This window comes from Rousettus aegyptiacus, unplaced genomic scaffold (genome assembly GCF_014176215.1).
Source record: "Rousettus aegyptiacus isolate mRouAeg1 unplaced genomic scaffold, mRouAeg1.p scaffold_m13_p_7, whole genome shotgun sequence".
Taxonomy (NCBI): domain Eukaryota; kingdom Metazoa; phylum Chordata; class Mammalia; order Chiroptera; family Pteropodidae; genus Rousettus; species Rousettus aegyptiacus.
Window position 1 is genome coordinate 12,905,952 of NW_023416310.1, and position 19,354 is coordinate 12,925,305.

Here is a 19,354-nt window from a genome sequence, read left to right on the forward strand (position 1 = left end):
TAATTACTATTTGAATTTTCTAACACACAACTTGAAAACATCCAGGATGCATGTTTAATCTTAGTACAGTGAATTCAAGACCAAGTATACATGTTACACGCATCAAGGTTAGATTACAAATTATCATAGTCATCATCATCATCACCATCATCTTCATGTTTTGTTTTCTATTCATTTGATGATTCTTTGGCAGTATTTTGTGATGACCTCATGTTAGTGGTAATAAGAATGTTTTGGGGCCCAAGTGATAATGGATTAATCAGAACATTCTGAACTGCTGATGTTGTAGGAATTAATGCTTTTACAGCTGGGGACTGTGAAGTGGGCATCATTACTTTAAACCTTTGCCTATGAGGGACATTGGAGTCCCTACTTTAGTTAAAACAGACATAGTTTGTGGGGTTGGTTTGCCAAGCGTGGGAATACTTGGTCTGCTAGTAACTGAACCAACACTTAGTCAGGGAACTGTTATCCTTCCCGTAGAAGCAGAAGCCTTATTTTGTAAAGACTTAATTCTGTAGTTTGGAGCAGTCAGGCAGTATATATCAGGTAGCAGTCTAGAGCCTGAATATGGCTTGAACAATGAAAATGGGTTTGACTTCTTTGCCTTGCCATATCTAATAAAAACCTTTTGGGGGAGGAGAAGTAAAAACTGGTCAGCATGACACTGGATTGCCAATCACACATCATCTCCATCAACAGTAGCTTTCTTAGCATGGCTTGGATAAATTTTTGCATCATCTGGAATCGTGGTCACATATTGGGAGGCAAACTCCAATATCAGATTTATAACTCTTGGCTTCTATTCTGTAATTCCCACATCCTTCAGGATTTGTGACATCATCTGTGCATCTTTCAGCATGCTCGTGGGAGACACCATCTTGCCAGACTCTATGATACCTGGTGATCAGACTTCTAGAGCTAAATCACCCACATTAATGTATTGCAGTCCTGATCTTGCTGCTAGTTCTTTGCCTAGTGTGGTTTTTCCAACCTCTGGTGTACCCGTAAGCAGGATATTCAGAAGCAACATAGTCCTTACCACAATGGTGCTGGGAACCTCAGCACACCGAATTTGTACTTTTTATACTGGACTCTCTGTGAGAGTCCAGGAATTGATCCATATACATATGTTAAATTGATTTTTAACAGAGGTACTATTTTTAACAAGTAATACTGGAACAATTGGATATCCACATGGGAAAAAAACTGGACTTCGATACATACTTTGTACCACATTAAAAAATATTAACTCCGAATCACAGACCTAAGTTAAAATCTAAAACTTTAACACTGCTAAAAAAAAAAAAGCGTAGTATAAAACTTTTGTGACCATGGATTAGGCAAAGATTTCTTAGCGCACAGAAGGCGTGATCTGTAAAAGAGAAAACTGATAAATTGGACTTCATCAAAGATAAAAACTTCTGACCTTCAAAAGACTCTTAAGAGTATGAAAAGACAACTATCAGAGAAATGTAAATCCAAACCACAGTGAGATACCATGTCACACCCTCTAGGTCGGCTAGAATAAAAAATTCAGATAATAAATGTTGAGAATGTGGAGAAATCAGAACCTTCACACATGCCCGATAGGAATGTAAAATGGTGCAACCACTTGAAAAAACATTCTGGCAGTTTCTTGGATATCTCACTCAACTCTCAAGTTTTTGCTCAAATCTCACTTTGAGTAAAGGTGGTCTCCCCATACTATCCTATTTAATATCACAACTTTCCCCTTCCCCTCCCCTTCACTCACAATCCCCTTCCCTGCTTTTCTCCCCACCCCCAATACATACCACCTTCTAACATACTTCTAAAATAATTTACTTATTTTATTGTGTTTATTGCTTACCTCTTCCCGCTGGAGTGTGTAGATTCTATGAGGACAGGATAGGAGACTGCCTGGCATAAAGCAGCCTCTCATTAAATATTTGTTGAGTGAATGAATCTCTTGCTCTTAATTGCCATGATATATAGCCTCTCTAACATTTATTATTGAGTTTTCATAATGACTTGGTTTTTATCATGATGATTCAATAAGTGTATACTACTTAATCTAGTCATGCTGTAATTAATAAATTATTTAATCTAGTCATGCTATAATTAATAAACTATTTCTTGTCATTTAGTTTACTTCTGAAAGATAGAGTTTTTCATTCAGCATTTAGAAACTAGTATCAAGCTTTGTGTAACAGCCTCATAAAGATGATGAAAATATGGAGCTTGTCATCAGGGAACTCTCAGACTGTAATGACAGTAGATGTATTAGTAATTATTACAATAGTATCTGATAGAGGCACATATTAGGGGCATTTTGAAGGTACTAAGAGAGTATACCAGATGTAGTGCCCAACTCTGTGGGAACTAGAGGTTGGATCCAGATTTCAGGGTGGTGTAAAAATGGGAGGAGGAAGGACACCTGATTAAGAGGATGCAGTAATCAAAATGTACATTGAGGGATGGTTTGGGCCAGATATTGATTAAATTAGAAGAAAGCTAAAGATTGAGAAGGATGAAAAGGGCGAAGGAAAACTAGTCATTAGCAATATAATGTTCTCTAGTAACTTATGATCTAACACATCATTTTAATTGGAGGAAGATTCTTGCTTTTAAAGATCTAAAAGAGGTAATACATGTAGATTGTATTTATTTTAAAATATGTAGTACTCATACTTTGGAGAGGGTAGGATGAAGTATTTAGAATTTCTTTAAACACTAACAGCGGGTATTATAAACTAATAGTTGTAGAAGAAGTAAACACTTTTCGAGTGCTTGATACCAGGCATTACTCTAAACATTTTGCACGTGTTAATTCAAAATAATGTATTTTACCTTTAGTTATATGTACGGTCAAATATGACCATCTGCAGGTAGATGATTTGCATTCGGATTATCCATTCATTTCAAAAGACATCTTCATTGACTGTGTCTTTCCATCTTCCACCGAATATCCTTCTCCCCATTGTTTTTACTGAATCTGACTAGCTTTTAAAAAATCATTTATTATTTATTATCATCTATTTTTAAAGATTGTTTTTGTCCTTCTACCCTATTTGTTGATGTTTGTTGGGTTGTAATGAGAGAGCAGGTGTCATGCAAGCCTGAGAAAAGTATGCAGACTCGTTTTCCTTAAGCTTAGCATTTTCCTCACTTCCTGCTTCTTAATATTTCATATATTCGAGATTTTGTCTCCAATTACAATTCAATCATCTGTACAAGTATCAATGGAAGTCATTTTCTGCAGTTTTATTTGTTGTCATAGACTTCCTCCCCCCCTGTAAACCAGGGATACAATTCTTAGAAACCATAGGTTTTTAAAGGGTTAGAGGAGTTATATAATACCAACTTTGAATTAGAGAAAAGAGAAGAGTTATGAAAAAGAAATCAGCTCCCGCTATGGGAGCTGATTTCAGACAAGGCTGATGATGGACTTTACATAAAAGTATCTTTAGCCACATTGTCTAATGATTTTATTTCACGTTGTTACATTGTCTGAAATTCTTTCTTTTAAGCATTAATTTGGATAGACAAAATATCTGCTTTTTAGATATCTCTGGTTGGGTTAAGAGTTTATAATCATTTTTATAAATTGTTCTAGTCAGATTGCCTCTCCACCTCTACTTGTATTAGAAAGGAGAAATGTAATTTTGGAGATGAGTACTATGGCAAACTGGGGCAGCCGGGATAAGCCAAGAGTGGTTATTGTGGAGCGGGAGAATTTGAAGGTACTGAAATTAGAGAAGAGGAACATGGGGAATTCTGTGCAGAAAGGTGGAATTAAAAAAATTGTTTTATTAAAAAATTAAGGATGGCACTTGAGTAAGTGACCATTTTATAGGAAAAAAGGACATTATTTTCTTTAAGTTTATCTTATTCTGATGACCTGCTCACTTGCTCAGAACTCAAGTTGATTCTTCAATATAGTTTTATTTTCCATATTTGGGAGACTGGTATGGGGATGAAGAGTAGGTTGGATTTGGGAAAGATAAAAGCAAATAAATTGTGACTCCATTTTAATTAATGTTGTAGTACAGCTTTGTAAAATAAGCCTGCCAGTTGACCATAATTAGTTATATTTCTTTTATGAGGATATGTATATAAAATGTTAAATGACTAACATATGGTTAAAATCAAGGTTGTAATTTGTTCTAGAGAACAAAGACCTCACGCTAAGGATAAGGAGTTGGGAAACAGAATCTGAAATTTAGTCCATCTCTCTTCTGTTTGATTATCTTTTGTAATAATGATCCAGGGGTCTCCTTTATATTATTTACTTATTTATCCTAGTTCTGTTTCTGAAGCTATATAGAACAAATCTCTGTCCATTTTCATACATCAAGTGTTCATATATTTTATGACTACTTTGTCGTCTCTGATGATGGCTATTCTGTCTTCCCATAAGCATCTCTTTTCTGGGCTAATTTCCATAGACTAATTGTTTCTTGTATACCATTGTTTTCAGACTCTTAGAAATTCTTCTAGATATTCTCTAATTTTAAATCTTTTAAATCATTGTATTCAAAATCTCATATAAGGGTTTAAATGTGCTTCTGTTCAGCTCAGATTAGAATGGATCTGTTTCATCAGTGTGACTAAAGTAGCCCAAGTTTGCAATTAGATTTTTTTTCTTTTTTAAATGAGTATATCCCACATTTTGTTCCCATTAACTAGCTTGGTCATTTAAGCCTCTTTCTTTTCTTTCTTTTCTGTTTTCTTTCTTTATAATAATCTAGGGAAAGTACTTTAATATGCTTTATTCTAGTGTTTTTCTTATTGCTAATTTTAAAAAATGTTTTAAATAAGCATTTAATAGCTGCAAAGAACATATAAAATATGTAACTCTTAAAGGATACTGTATAGCAAACTTGCCACCTTTAATTTATATCTATTTTTTAACCCATTAATTTTCATTCACCATTTTTAATTTTCATTTATCACATTATCTAGCCTACCAAGCTTTGTGTTATCAACAGATACTGTAAGCAAGTTTTAGAATTACTGGGACAAGTCATTGAAAAATATATTGAGCAGATCAGCCCGAGGCCAAGCACTTAGGCAGGCCACTGCAGCCCTGTGTTTTGGTGAATAACAAGTGGTTAATCAGTACTTTCTGGTAAGAGTTTTTACAGCCAGTAACTTGTCTGCCTCGAAGTCCCTTTAATCACTGACTTTCTACCATTTTTTTTCTCTTTGTAAGAATATTTAAGAGATCAGTGTCAGGTATATATTCTCTTTGGTATTGTCCAAATTTACGGACCAGGTTTTTTGATAGTTATGCTGAGAAAACTAATGTTTGCTAATTTTACGAAAAAAAAAATCAGCTATATTTAGCATAATGATATAACTTAAACTCTTAGATATTTTAGTTAACAGTAAAATATACACATTCTTCAGTTTTAGCATAGTGCAGATTTTTAAAAATTGGTTTAAAATTTTTCAGTTTTTTTTTTAGTTCTCAGTGTAACCCACAATGAACCAAGAAATTTCTGCTACTTAGCATTTTAATAAATAGTTTCTCACTAAAGATTGCAAAGTACGTCAGAGTTGTAGCCAAAGATTTCCAGTTATAGAATTAACAATAGCTTTTTTTTCTGGTGCCACATTTACAAGTTTTAATTGTCAGCAGAATATCTGAAGAAGTGCTGGACAAAAGATAGTCAATACAGTTTTGATTTAAACAAAAAAGAATACAGTTGTTTACCATTAAGGGCTAGAGAAGGACCATTGTTTTAAGAATTACATTCACCTTGCTTTTTATTTATGTTATGACATTTTAGTGAGATAATATTGTAATTAACACTGTGGAATTTTTAGCTAATCAAGGGTATTTATTTTGGAAAATAAAGACACCTAGTGAGTGGAAAAACCTGTTTCTTGCACTTTATTTTTGCAATAATATGCCTCTGGGTATATGTTTCAAATTTTTAGCTTTTGTCCATTTTGTCTCTCAGGTGGCTTACTGATTATTTTCTCCTACTGAGGCCCCTGTTCTTAATCCAGCTTTTGTTTTCACATAGTTATTTCCCACCAGTTTATTGTCTGTATGCAAATTAAACATAACATCATGCATTCCAGTCACTGTCTCAAGCTAAGTTTATTCTTACTTTGTTCAGTACGTCCTTTAAATGGTAACGTCCAGTGTCCACACACGTTTACACCTGGGTGTACAGGACCTTTGCAGATCTCTCCATTGCTGATAGGGAAAGGAGAGACTGAGAAATGCTTTGAAGTGGAAGAGTAAGGAAAAGAAAATGTACTTGTAAATATTTTAAATAGAAGATGTCTTTTAAAAAGAGTTGATTGTTAGTTAGCCAAGCCTTGTGGGGATTTCTTACATGTCAGATTTCTTTATAGCCTCATCTCAGCAGTGTTTAAGCCTCATAATAAAAAGAATGATCTTACAGTTGTTACAGTACAAGACTACCTAGAGAGGCTGTGATGGATTGCCTAGTTGAAAACTATCTTTGCTAATTTTTTGTTTCTAGGATAGGGGGAAGGGAATAACCCATTACGAAAAAAACAAAAAACTGACAAAAACCCCTCTCCCTTCCTTGTAAGCCCACAAATGTTGCAGGTTTGGGAAATTTACCTTGCTTTCACTGTTAACAGATGACTTTTGATGTTTGTTGTTTGTTTTTAAGGTGTCTGAAGAAATTATGGAATATATTCAGAAAAAGAGCAAGACTTATATCTGTGTTATTTGGTGCCCTGCAAAAATCAAATCTATGTCCTAAATGAATTCTTTTCACCTTTTCTTATTAGTTTGAGCACTCGTAGCTGCCTCAGTCAGAAGCCTTATTCAAAGGCAAACCCTGGACAACTGTTGATATACTAACATTTAGGTGATAGTGCATGCAGGGAGAATGTTCATTTTCAAGCAGTGTTCAGCTGTAAAGCTGGTATTATTCTTACCAAAGCCTCACCCCCGTGAACAGTAACAGATAAGTCAGTAAAGCTGAATGAGCTTTGTAATGGGAATTAGAAGACCTGGGTTCCAATCCACGTGCTGGTAAAAAGTTCTGAGCTTCACTGAGCAGATCACTTTACCACTCCGGATGCAGTCTGTAACCAGAGGGCTTAGATGTGATGCTGGCTTAAAATCCTTTCCAATTTAAAATGATCTCATAATTATTATACCTTCCTTACTTCCTCTAATTGTCTGTGTATACTTTTCCCTTTTCTTTTTCTTGGAGGAAAAAAATGACTTTTCAGGACCAGTTCATATGATCTTGAAACTCTCCATTCCTAGTTACTCCGCTTTTGTTGTTCATTTATCCAGCACACATTTATTAGGTATGTTTAAGATTTCAGGTTCTTTTAGTTTTGGGGAATGAAAGATCAAGAAGACACAGAATCTGTCCTCAATGCGATTACAGCCTAGTAGGGGAAGAAAAACTTTCAATATAGTATATAATAAAAAAGGGATGTAACCTGGCCATGGGGAGACACAAAAAAGAAATGAATTTTTTTTTGGCCAGTCAAGTAAGGGTTTACAGAGGAAGAGGGACCCGTGACCAGACTTAAAATTAAAAAACAAAAACAAAAACTCTTTTCCCTCTCAAGAAAAGTAGTAGATTCTTAATGTTAAAAAAAAAAAATTATATAAATAAAAATCAGGAAAACATTTAATACCTTGATATGCATCTCTTATAACCCTTTTGAAACTGGGTTTTATTTAATTTATTTTTTTAAAAAAACTTTATTGTGGTAAAATACATGTAACAAAATTTAACATTGTAATTATTTTTTAAGTACATGGTTCAGTGTTATAAAGTTCATTCACATTGTCGTACAACTGGAAACTGGGTTTTAAAGGATGCCTAAAAGACTAAAAAGAGTCAGTCTGGTGGAAGAGGCATGAATGCAAAGGTCTGAAGGTCTTAAAATCTTATTGTATATGGTTAACCGAAAGTAGGTATGATTGGACCTTGAGGGATATTGGATGAGAAATGGGAGATGTGGGGGGGGGGAGTCATCAGTCATATCATGGAGGACTTTGTGACACTAAGGCGTTTAGAGTTTGTCTATGCAAAGTCGGGAGCCACTGGAGGTTTTTAAGCTGGGAAAGGGTCAGATTCATGGTGTGATTTGTATTTTAGAAAACATTCTGGCCAACTGAAGGCAGACTAAACAGTATTTTTGCTTTACTTCTTTGAATCTATAGATATAATAGAAAAATATGTATGTTGCTTTGTATAGAAAGAAGGGGAATTCTCCATAAATCAGAAACTATGAAGAATTTTTGAAAATAGGAGGTCCTTTAAGTAATACTCATATCCAGAGGCTGGGGAAACCAGGAATGGGAAGGGTCGCAGAGTAATCAGGAGGGTCATTCATCAGCATTACTGCAGTGTGAGCAGCCAAGCTGCTCCGACCTCTGTACGTTCTAACACCACTTTGGGCTAAGCAGACCTGTTTCCGTGTGAGAACTGCATGGAGGAGCCTGGGTCCATGAGACCGGGAAGCACCCTGGGTAACTGGCTGGACTCACTTAGAAGACCAGGCACCAAGGCGAACCATCCTGTGGTATGTTCTGTCCCTCTTCCGCTCCTGCTGAAAGCAAAAGCAATATGAAATGAGTATTCTCTGAGTGAACTATACCAAAAGAAGACAGCAGAATGTAACACAATCCCAAATACAAAGATAAGAATCTTCAAATGTTTCAGGAAAACCAACACAATGAAATCAACAAACAAAAGAGCTTAGGGTCAAGTAGAAAGTTACTAGAACAGAGTCTAAAATAAGTTTAGCCAATAATTTTACAGAGGGATTTCTTATATTCTTAACAAAAATATTTATAACAAGTTGTTATAAAACAAGGCATTAAGAAGAGTCAGTTCTGGGGAATGAGAAATACTGTAGTTGAAACGAAACAATCTTTTTGGTGCCTGTGGTGGATGGATTAGAATGATGATGATTGATAGCAGAGAAAATTGGCTGTATCTGGTGATTCAATGATATAATGAGATCCCAAACTAAGATAGTAGCCATAGGGATAGAGCTGAGGAAACAAATATAAGAGATATTAAAAATGTGGAATTAATAAGACCAGTGGGTGTAGGAATGAGAGAGAAGAAGCAGTCTAAAATATTTCTAGTTACTTGTTTGGTTGAGTGGAGAGGTAATATTCCCAGAAACTAAAGTAGCAAATTCAAGAGTAAAAACAGTTTTGAGGGGTGGGGATGGAGGATATTACTCTCTCACGTAGGCATGTTAAGGTTGGGGTTCCTATGAGACAACCAAGTGGAGAAATGTCTGTTAGACTAGTGGATATATGGATTTGAAACTCAAATGTTTGGGCTCGAGCGAGATTTAGAAGTCCTGTATAGGTGACAGTGGTAGGAGATCTCATACTTATGGGCGAGGCCGTTAAGGAAGAGTGCATAGACTCTCAGACAAAATTGTAGATGACTGTCATTTAAGATGTACATGGAAGAAGAAGAGCCAACATAGGGAAAGGAGAGAAGAATGGTTGGAGAGGAAGAGGTGCTCCAAGAGTAATATTCCAGAAACCCGAGAAGTAAGGGCGCGGTCAGCAATGCCAGATTATCAAAGGGTAAATACGGGCTAAGTAGTGATTTGTTAATTCAGAGATGACCAAAACAGGAGCAGCTTCAGTGGAGTGGTGGGGCTAAAACCAGTGGGTCTGAAGAATAAACGGAAGGTCAGGCGGTAGATTCTGCAGCCATAGGTTTGTAGAGGAGTGAGCTCTGTGAGAGCTGGGGTGAGGAGAAGATGTTGTTCATTGGTCCTGTTTTCTAGCCTCTCTTCTCTACTAGTTTCTTACTCTTTATATATATAGAGAGAGAGATTGTCAGGTGTTTTCTTTCATTCTCTCTAACCTTTCATTTCCTCTCATATAACTCTTAAACTTCTCTCTCAACTCTATATTTTTATAGCACTTATTTTCTTTTTTCTTTGGGAAGAGTCATATGATAGCTTACATTCTTATTCATCTATTTATATGCTTTTGTCTCCTTAGCTACTTGATACCTCAAGTTTTTAAAGGTCTTTTTGTGTCTTTAACTTGATCACACTGTCACACTGAAGATCCTCAATTAAGAGTCTCCGAATATCAATTGCATAAATACAGGATGGAGAAATCTTGTTTCAGAATAGTTCTAGCAAAAAAAGAAAATGCATTGTCGACACTTAGAAGTTTGATATGACATCTGGGCAAATTTGGTCAACCTTGAAATGTATTAATTGAAGTATTATGTTCGGCTTACGGGAAGAATTAATTATTCTGCCCCAGCGAAAATACATGTAACATCTGTCGTTTGACTTTAATTCTGAATATCATATTTAAGGGAGACATTGGCAAACTAGAAACTTGTTCAGGAGAGGGAGAAAAATGATGGGGTCGAGAGTGTTGGTTGCTGGCCTGGTATCAATTCTCCCTTTCTTAGTAACATAACTGCTGTAATGTGGACACATCATTAAGTCCAACTATATAATGACATTTCCCAGCAGCTGTAAATAGAAGTCTTTGGGTAGGCCTTCTAGGAAAGCTCTTTGAAGGGGATGGACTAATCTGGGAAGCCTCAGAAGGAGCTCTTGTCCCTCCTTCTTGTCTTCTGCTTAGGACATGGATGCGATTTCCAGAGTTTCAGCAATCTTTTGACCCTGAAATGACTCAGCATAAATGCTCTGGGTTAAGGCTGGAGAGTGAAAAGGTAGAACAAGTTGGAGTCTTTGGTGACTACAAACCTCTTAAGGTAGAGAAAACTAAACCTCTCTTTTCTGTAAACCACAGGTATTTATTTATGTGACAGAGAGGGCTAGTCAAGCTGACTGGATTAGGGCTATTATTGAGGCCACCCTTAACAGAGATGCTGGTTGCCAAGATTGACACAAAGGGGAGATTTTCTGAAAAAAATTTGAACACTGATCTATATTTTTGAGAGAGCCTTTTTCTGACTGGAAGAACATGGCCATCCTTCTCGTAGGTATTAGCAAACCGAAAAATGATAGGTGATAAGAAGACCCAGCAGTTCAAAAGAAGGAAAAATTTGAATTTTCATATGCAGTAGCTCTCTGTGAAATAGTTGTGACACTGCATCAGACATAAAAAAATTAAGTTCTATGACTCATTGAGAATTAAGAAGGGATTTTCATGAACAAGGCACATTCTGAGAACAGGAGAAAGGTTTTAGAAAACAATCATTATTATTGAATGAAAATATATAATAATAGTGAACATAGATTGGATACTTCCGAAAATCATATCAGTAAATGAGAAGACTAGTTCAAACGATGTTTCATAATTATGGAAAGATAGAGATGGAGATTATGACAAAAAAGATAATGGACACAGTAGATGAATTCAAGAGATTTGGTATACATAAATTGGGTGTTTTAGAAGGAAAGAACAAAGATGATGTATAAGTAATCAGTAAATACTCAAAGTGTTAAAAATGTTGCTAATGTTGAAAATATTGCTAAATTGAAGACTTGTACTTTTAATAATAGCAAATAAGATGAGTGATTATACTGGTCATGTTTCTGATGTTCATGGATGAGAGAACATTCTGTGAGTATTCAGGGAGGAAGACCAAATTATTTTCAAAGGAAAGCTAATCAGGTTGGAATCTAGTCTTCCATTTAATGAAAAATGCTAGATTTAGGAATTCCAAACTGGGTTTATGGACTAATGCTAGTAGAAAATTCAAGTAATCAACATAAAATATAAAACTATTTTTTGGCTAAATAAGGATATAAGATATAAAGCAAATAAACAATTGAATAATTTTTGTTTTAGATCAGACACGACTGTCACCTTTTTGGATTGTACTGAGGATTAGTGAAAACTTCATTACCAAGTAGTACTGATTCCTGGTTTGGAGTTTGGTTCACCATTGCAGTATTTACAGTGTCACAAAGGAAAAGGATATGACCTCAGAGTTTTGTACCTTAACACACTGTCATTTACATATAAAGTCAAAAGATAGATTTCCAGACAGACATGGTTTCAGAAATTATATTAGCTTTGTACCTTTTCTGAAAAAAAAGTATCCAAGGAAGTACTCTATAGACTAATGAAATTAATAAATTTGATTTAGCAAATTAATATCAAACTTTGTACTTACAGAAGATATTTATTTTATGTCCTGTAAAATAGTCATTAAATCAAAGCTACAGAAATAACAAAAGTATTTATTTTAAGCATTTTTTGTGTCCTGCTGTGTACCAATCAGAGAGCTAGGCTCTGAGGATGCAGTGGGAAAAAACAAAGTAATGTGATTTTTGCCCCGTTGGAGCTTACAGTCTAGCATCTGATATAAGAAAAAGCCACATAGTTACAATGCAGTGTGGTGGATGATGGATTGACTGCATGATGGAATGTGAGCATAGAGCAGGAGAACTTACCCAAGGTTTGGGAGAGAGGCAGAGATGGCTTTCTGAAGAAGGAATGTCTGAGTTGAGACAAGATCACAGGAGAGAGGAATTGAGAAAATTTCAGATTAGCCGATTGCAGAGAACAGAAAGAGAAAGGAATGGATGACCTGGAGAGGTTACTAGGGATAATATCACAGGAAACCTTGACAACAATGTCAGGGCAGTTGGGCTCTATCCTGAGAGGAGTGGGAAGTAGTAAAAGGTTTTAATCATGAAAAGTGATATAACCTGGTTTGTATTTTTAAAGATCACTTAGGCTGTAGTGTAGATTAGAGCCAGTAAAATTAAAGATAGTGAGATCAGTTAGAGAGTTTTCTTATTTATTTGTTGGTTCTAACAATAAATATTTTTAGGTCAGAGGTAATGTTGAGCTGACTGTAGTAGGGTCATGGGATGGAGAGAAGTAGGTGGATTTGAGAAAGATTAAGGCTTTGGTGTTTGGATATTAAGAAGATAATAGAAGGAAGAGGAAAGACCTGATCTTAAATTTCTGGCTGGTGCAATAGGTAGATGATGATGATGTCATTTAATAGGAGAACCCTGGAAGAGAATATTATGGAGAGACGATGAGTTCAGTTTGAGGTGCCTGTGGGACAGCTAAGTTGATAATCCAGTACATAGTCAGATAAGTGGGTTTGAATTTTAGGAGAGAGATCTGGGATGGAGATACCGATTTGGAAAATATCAACATTGGAAGGTCATTAAAGTCATGGATATGAAAGGTCACCTAGGTAGAATGTGCAGAGAGAGGAGATGATTTAGGTGAAAGATCTTAGGAACACACATGTGTAGAATAAGGATTCTTCTAATAAGACCTCCAGAAGAAATGACTAGTAGAACAAAAATTCTGAAACAGTTGTATACTGATATTAAACACATGAATAGTTGAATGGTGAATTGTGTATGGGATCCGGGTTTCTCGCTTTTGGAGAGTGAGGTTACAGATAGCAATGGGCAATGGAAAGGCTAGAATAAACCATGTGGTACTGGATTAGAGAAATCAGTGTGAGCTCATGTTTACAGACACATTATAGATATGTATCCATATGTGGCCTAGTATACAGACATATTTTCTAGCTCTGTCTACTGAAAGAGCCTAGAAGCAGTGACACCCCAGTAGCACTGAGCACACTCAGCATCCAGATTTTGGTTTCTAATACCATTTTCCAACAAAAAGAACTAAAGCTCCTTGGAAAATGTCTGATTCTAGGCCTGAGACAGGGAAGATGCAAACGAGATGGGAATATTTTGTACTGCCACAAAGTAAGAAAAAGCTCGAAATCCAAAAGGATTGGCAAAAAGATGCAGGCGCCAACCTGAAAGAGCACCAGTGACCAAAGCTGAAGCATCAACAAAAATAACATAGTATTAGATTATAACTCAAAGTATAAAGTAAATGTTCCTAAATCCATACTGATTAAAACAAATGATTGAATAAATAAGATCCCCACTTTATCCTGTACAGAAGAATTCAAAGTGATTTATGCAGTTTCCTCCCTCAAGGAGGTGGAATTTGATTCCCCAGCCCTTAACTGTGGGTTGTACTTAGCGACTAAAAGGGAATGGTTATTCGCGTAGATGCTGTTAAGATTAAATAAGTCAAGGACCAAGGTATTTCCATGGTATATAGCACTAAAGATATGAGAAGATAGTTTATGATTATCTTAATTATGTATTCATCTAGTTTCTTATATTAAGTCTCAGAGAACAAAATTATAAAGACTATGTCATCTTAGTCTCCCCTGACATGAAAATGCCTGTACTGATTGCCAATTTAATGATATGCCATCTGTCTGTACAGAATCCATCTGTAAGGAACATCATTTGAATGATATGCATTATATAAAATTATATTCGAAGCTGTGGTCCACTAGGTCCATTGTTCTTTGTATAAGTACATATAGTTAAGATAAAAAATTTATTTTTCTTTTTACCAGAGAATGAAAATTTAACCCCGAAAATATAGACACAAATTTGATACTTAGTGATTAAAATTTGCTCGTATAATCAACTTGATAGTGTCTGTTTCATTTGCATATTATCGTGTAAAACAAATCACCCCAAAATGTAGTGGCTTTGAACCACATCGATTTATTATTTTTATAGTTTGGTGGATCAGAAATTTGGGCAGGGCTTGGATAGGAGATTCTTCTTTTCTATGTGGCATCAGCTTGGATCATTCACTCAGCTGGTAGCCTTCTGGACCATCTAAGAAGGCTTCACTCACGTATCTGGCACTTTGGCATGTCTCCAATATGGCCTCTCCATAGCAGGATAGTTTTAGCGTAGTCAGATTTCTTACATGGGTTCTAGCTTCCAAAAGGGAGAATGAGGAAGCTGCCAAATCTCTTGGTCTCTGGAGTTTCAGAACATCGCTTTCATCACATCTTGTTGGTCAAAGTAAGTCACAAGGCCAGCCAAGGTTCAAGGAGTTGAGAAATAAGTCCCAACTCTTGATGGGTGGAGTGACCTATGCACACAGGGAAGGGAAGAATTCATGGTAGCAGTCTTTGGAGAATAGTATGTGGCCATACCAACTCCACAGTGTCTAATTTTTAATTTTATATACATAGTTTTATGGTGATGAATCCTCTTTACTTTGTATTTTAACCACTATCTTGTATTTGTAACCAATTAACATCTTCTTAAAAATGAGGCAGGTTATAAATAATAAATAAAAAAATATTACCTTAATTTAATAGAAACAAATTTAAAATGATGGGAGCCAGGCTAACTCTCAGTCTTCTTATTGCCACTCACTATAAATTTATTTTGGATTAAGAACTATCTTGGGAAAAAGAAGTAAAAAAGTATCTTGGATTACTTAGAATTGAAAATTTTCTAAACTATTTTTACTTAGTAATTGGGTCTAGCTTATGAGAATTTGCTCCTTTATCTTGGTTTCCCTGATCTGGAAGGTTTACTAATACATGTCCACATTAAAAAAAAATCTTGGTAAACTTAGTGAAGCACAATCTAACAAAGGCTATCATAATTTAAAATTCACATACCCTTTGACTTGGTAATTCCGCTTCATAAATACACAGATATTCTTTACATCAGGGTCCCCAACCCCCAGGCCAGGGACCGGTACTGCAGGAGGTGAGCGGCAGGTGAGCAAGGGAAGCTTCACCAATATTTACAGCTGCTTCCTCACGCCAGCATCACCGCCTCAGCTCCACCTCAGATCATAAGGCATTAGATCTTGTAGGAGCGCTTGCCCTGGTGCCAAAAGAGTTGGACCGTCGCTTTACAGCATTGTCAGTGGCAAAATATTGGAAACAACATAAGAGTCCATAGTAAGAGACTGTTTAAATAAATTATGATGTATTTATAAATATAAAATCATTAAATCGTTAAAAGAAAGTGTGAGAGAATTCTATATGAAGGATTGAATAAGCTCAAATACATGAAGTGAAAAAAACTCATGACAAGAAATTATATAGCATGCCGCCAATTTCTTTAAAAAATGTGTTTCTATAGAAGTATAGTAACGATAAATACACAGTAAATAAAGGAAGGGAGCTGGTGACTGGGGAAAATTTCTATTCACCATAACCCCTTTGTACAGTTTACTTTTGTACCAGGTACATGTATTAACTACTCTAAAAATTAACCTCTAAAAAAATGCTCTGATAGTGTTTTCATTTGTTGGTTATTTTCTTGTGTAAGGCAGAATGTTGGAAGCTGCATTCAGAGAGAAGCAGCCTAAAAGCTTTAAGGGCCCTAAGGCCAGTAGGGAAGATTAAATACATGTACCATGTAACTAGGCTGCTTGATAGAATGTTCATTTTTGCGTTGTCCAGATACTTTGCCCATTATTTTTATTGGATTATTGTCTTATTATTTTATTAAAGAGTTCTTTACATTCTAGAAACAAGTTCTTCATTACTTATTTGTTTTGCAGATATTTTCTCTAAGTTTGTAGCCTGTCTTTATGTTTTTATAACACTGTCTTTTGAAAGGCAGAAGTTTAAAATTCTAAGTGCGATGTTAGTTTTTTTCTTTTATGGGTTGTGCTTTTGGTGTCATATCTAAAAACTCTTTGCCAAACTCAGGGTTTGGCCGCTTTAGCCCATTGCTTGTTTTTGTAAATAAGCTTTTATTGGGCTATGGTGGTGTGGATATGGGTACTCATTGTCAATGGCTACATTCATGCTATAATGACAGAGTTGTGTATTTGCAACAAAGACTGTGTAGCCCACAAAACTTAAAATATTTACTCTCTTACACTTTACAGAAAAAGTTTACCAACCCCTGGACTAACTTAGGGTCCTCCAGATTTTCTCCTGTATTTACCTCTAGAAATTTTGCATTTTTAAATATTTGGGTCTATTAGATTTTGTATAAGATAGGAGGTGTGGGTTGACGTTCTTTCTTTTTTTCTATATAAATTGTTCATTGTTACAGTACCAGTTGTTTCAAAGACAGTTCTTTTTCCATTGCATTACCATGATACTTTTGTTGTAAATCAACTGACCATGAATATATAGATCTGTTTCTGGACAGTCTCATCTGTTCAGTTGATTTGTATGTTTATCCTTACACCAGAATTGCAATGTCAGTGTAACTATAGCTTTATAGAAAGTCTTGAAATCAAATTGTGTAAATTTTCCAAATTTATTTTTCAAAATTGTTTTGAGTATTTTAGATTTTATGCATTTCCTTGTAAATTGTAGATTCAGCTTGTCAGTTTTTGCAAAAAAAGCCTGGTGAGGTTTTAATTAGGATTTATGCTAAATCTGTAAATTAATTTGGGAAAAAATTGATATTAATATTGATTGTACTTTAAAAACAGTGTATCTTTGTTTATTGAGGTCTTTGATTTCTCACTTGGTGATTTGTATTTTTGAGCACACAAATTTTCCATTTATTTTTTCATATTTATCTTAGGTATTTTTACGCTAATATAATTGCTACTGTTTTGTTAATTTGTCTAATGATTAATTGCTAGCATATAGAAATACAATTGTATGTTGAATTTGTGTCCTGCAATTATGCTGTTTACTTACTAGTTTTGGTGATAGATTCTTTTTTTTTTTTTTTAAGTTTTTCAGGGTCACCTTGGTTGATACAATTGTATAATTTTTAAGTGTACATTATAGTTTGACATTTCTATATTATATTGTGTAATTACCACCCAAAGTCCAGTTCTTTAGGATGTTCTATATAGACAATCCTGTCACTTATGAAAGAATCAGTTTTGTTTCTTTTTCTTTTCTCTTTCTCTCTCTCTCTCTCTCTCTCTCTCTCTCTCTCTCTCTCTCTCTCTCTCTCTCAAATTGTACCGGCAGTACAGTACAGTATTGAATGGGAATTGCGAGGACAGGTGTTCCAGTCTTAGAGGGAAAGCATTTAATCTTTCATGATTATGTATGATACTAGCTATAGATTGTTGTAGATTCTTGTCCTAGGCTGAGGACATTCCCTTCTATTCCTAGTTTTCTGAAAGTTTTGAATTATGAATGGCTGTGAGTTTTTTGTAATTTTTTACACCTCTTAAGGTGATCATTTATGTTTTAGTCTACTGATATGGTGGATCATATTGGTGGATTTTTTTCGTATATTGAGTGAAAACTGCATTCCTGGAATATATGCTATTTGGTCATGGTATATATATTCTTTTTTTATTTGGGTGGATTCATTTTTCAAATATTTGGTTAAGATATTTTGTGTCTGTGTTCATAAAACGATATTAATCTGTAGTTTATCTTTCTTAAAGTTTTTTTGAGGGGCGCAGGGTTCCACGAGTAATACTATTCTCATAAAATGAATTGAGAAGTGTTTTCTCATTTGTTTCTGGGAGAGTTTATATAATAATGGTATGATTTCTCCCTTTGATGTTTGGTAGAGTTTACCAAGGAAGTCATTTGTCTTGGCACTTTCTTCATGGGAAGATTTTAAATTATGAATTAAATTTTCTTAGTATATAAAGAGCTGTTCTTGTTATCTAGTTTCTTGAGTGAACTTGGTGGTTTGTCTTTAAACTTTCTATAATTTTTATCAAAATTATAGACTTTATTGCCATAAAGTTCATAATATTACCTTATTATTCTTTTAATATCAACAAGATTTCTGGTGATATCCAATAAAGGTAATTCGTAGCTTCTCTCTTTTTTTTTTTTCTTGATCACTCTGGCCAAAGTTTATTTAATTTTATTGAACTTTTCAAAGAACTAGATTTTGGTTTCATACATTTTCTTTGTTTTTATTTGTTTTTATTTCTTCTAATCGCTTGCATTTGATTCACTCTTTTTTGACTTCTTTAAGGTGGGAGGATTGCTGTGTCTTCTTAATGAATTACTCCTTTGTCATTATGTAGTGTCTCTCTTTATTACCGGTAATATTTCTTGTTCTGATGTCTGCTTCATCAGATATTAATATAACTATGCTGTCTTTCCTTTCCATCCTTTTGCTTTAAACCTTTTCTGTATTTTTGTATTTAAAATGGCTTGTGGAAAAGTGTATTTTTGGAGCTTGTTTTAATTTGATATCTGATAATCTATACTTTTTAATCGAGTGTTTGGGTAATTTCTATTTAATATAACAATTGATAAGTTTGGATTTAAATCTACCATCTTGCTCGTTGTTGACTATTTTGAATCTTTTGTTTATTTTTCCTCTTTTTGCCTTTTATTGAATTAATCATTTTTTGTAATTCCTTTTTATCTAATACTCTTGTTTTATTTTTATTGATATACACACACACTCCATCTCCCTCTCTCTGTCCCCCTCTCTGTCTTTTTTGTCTGTCTGTCTGTCTGTCTCGATTCACTCTCACTCTTACTCTCACATACACATTAGTGATTGCCCTAGGTCATGGTTTCTCAAACTTGGCACTGTTGGTATTTTTGGTTGGCTAATTCTTTGTAATTGGGGATGGAGGGGAATATCTTATGCATGTTGTAGGATTTTTAAGAAGCCTTCTTGGCCTCTATCTACTAGATGACAGTAG

General features: G+C 34.9%; 1 protein-coding gene and 1 pseudogene across 1 annotated transcript in view; one reads left to right on the forward strand and one right to left on the reverse strand.

Moving 5' to 3' along the window:
- The window catches only part of NCOA1 (nuclear receptor coactivator 1), a 189,106-nt gene that overhangs the window by 20,127 nt on the left and 149,625 nt on the right, over positions 1-19,354 (forward strand). The window lies entirely within an intron of this gene.
- Positions 114-1,033, reverse strand: LOC107498501 (annotated as a pseudogene).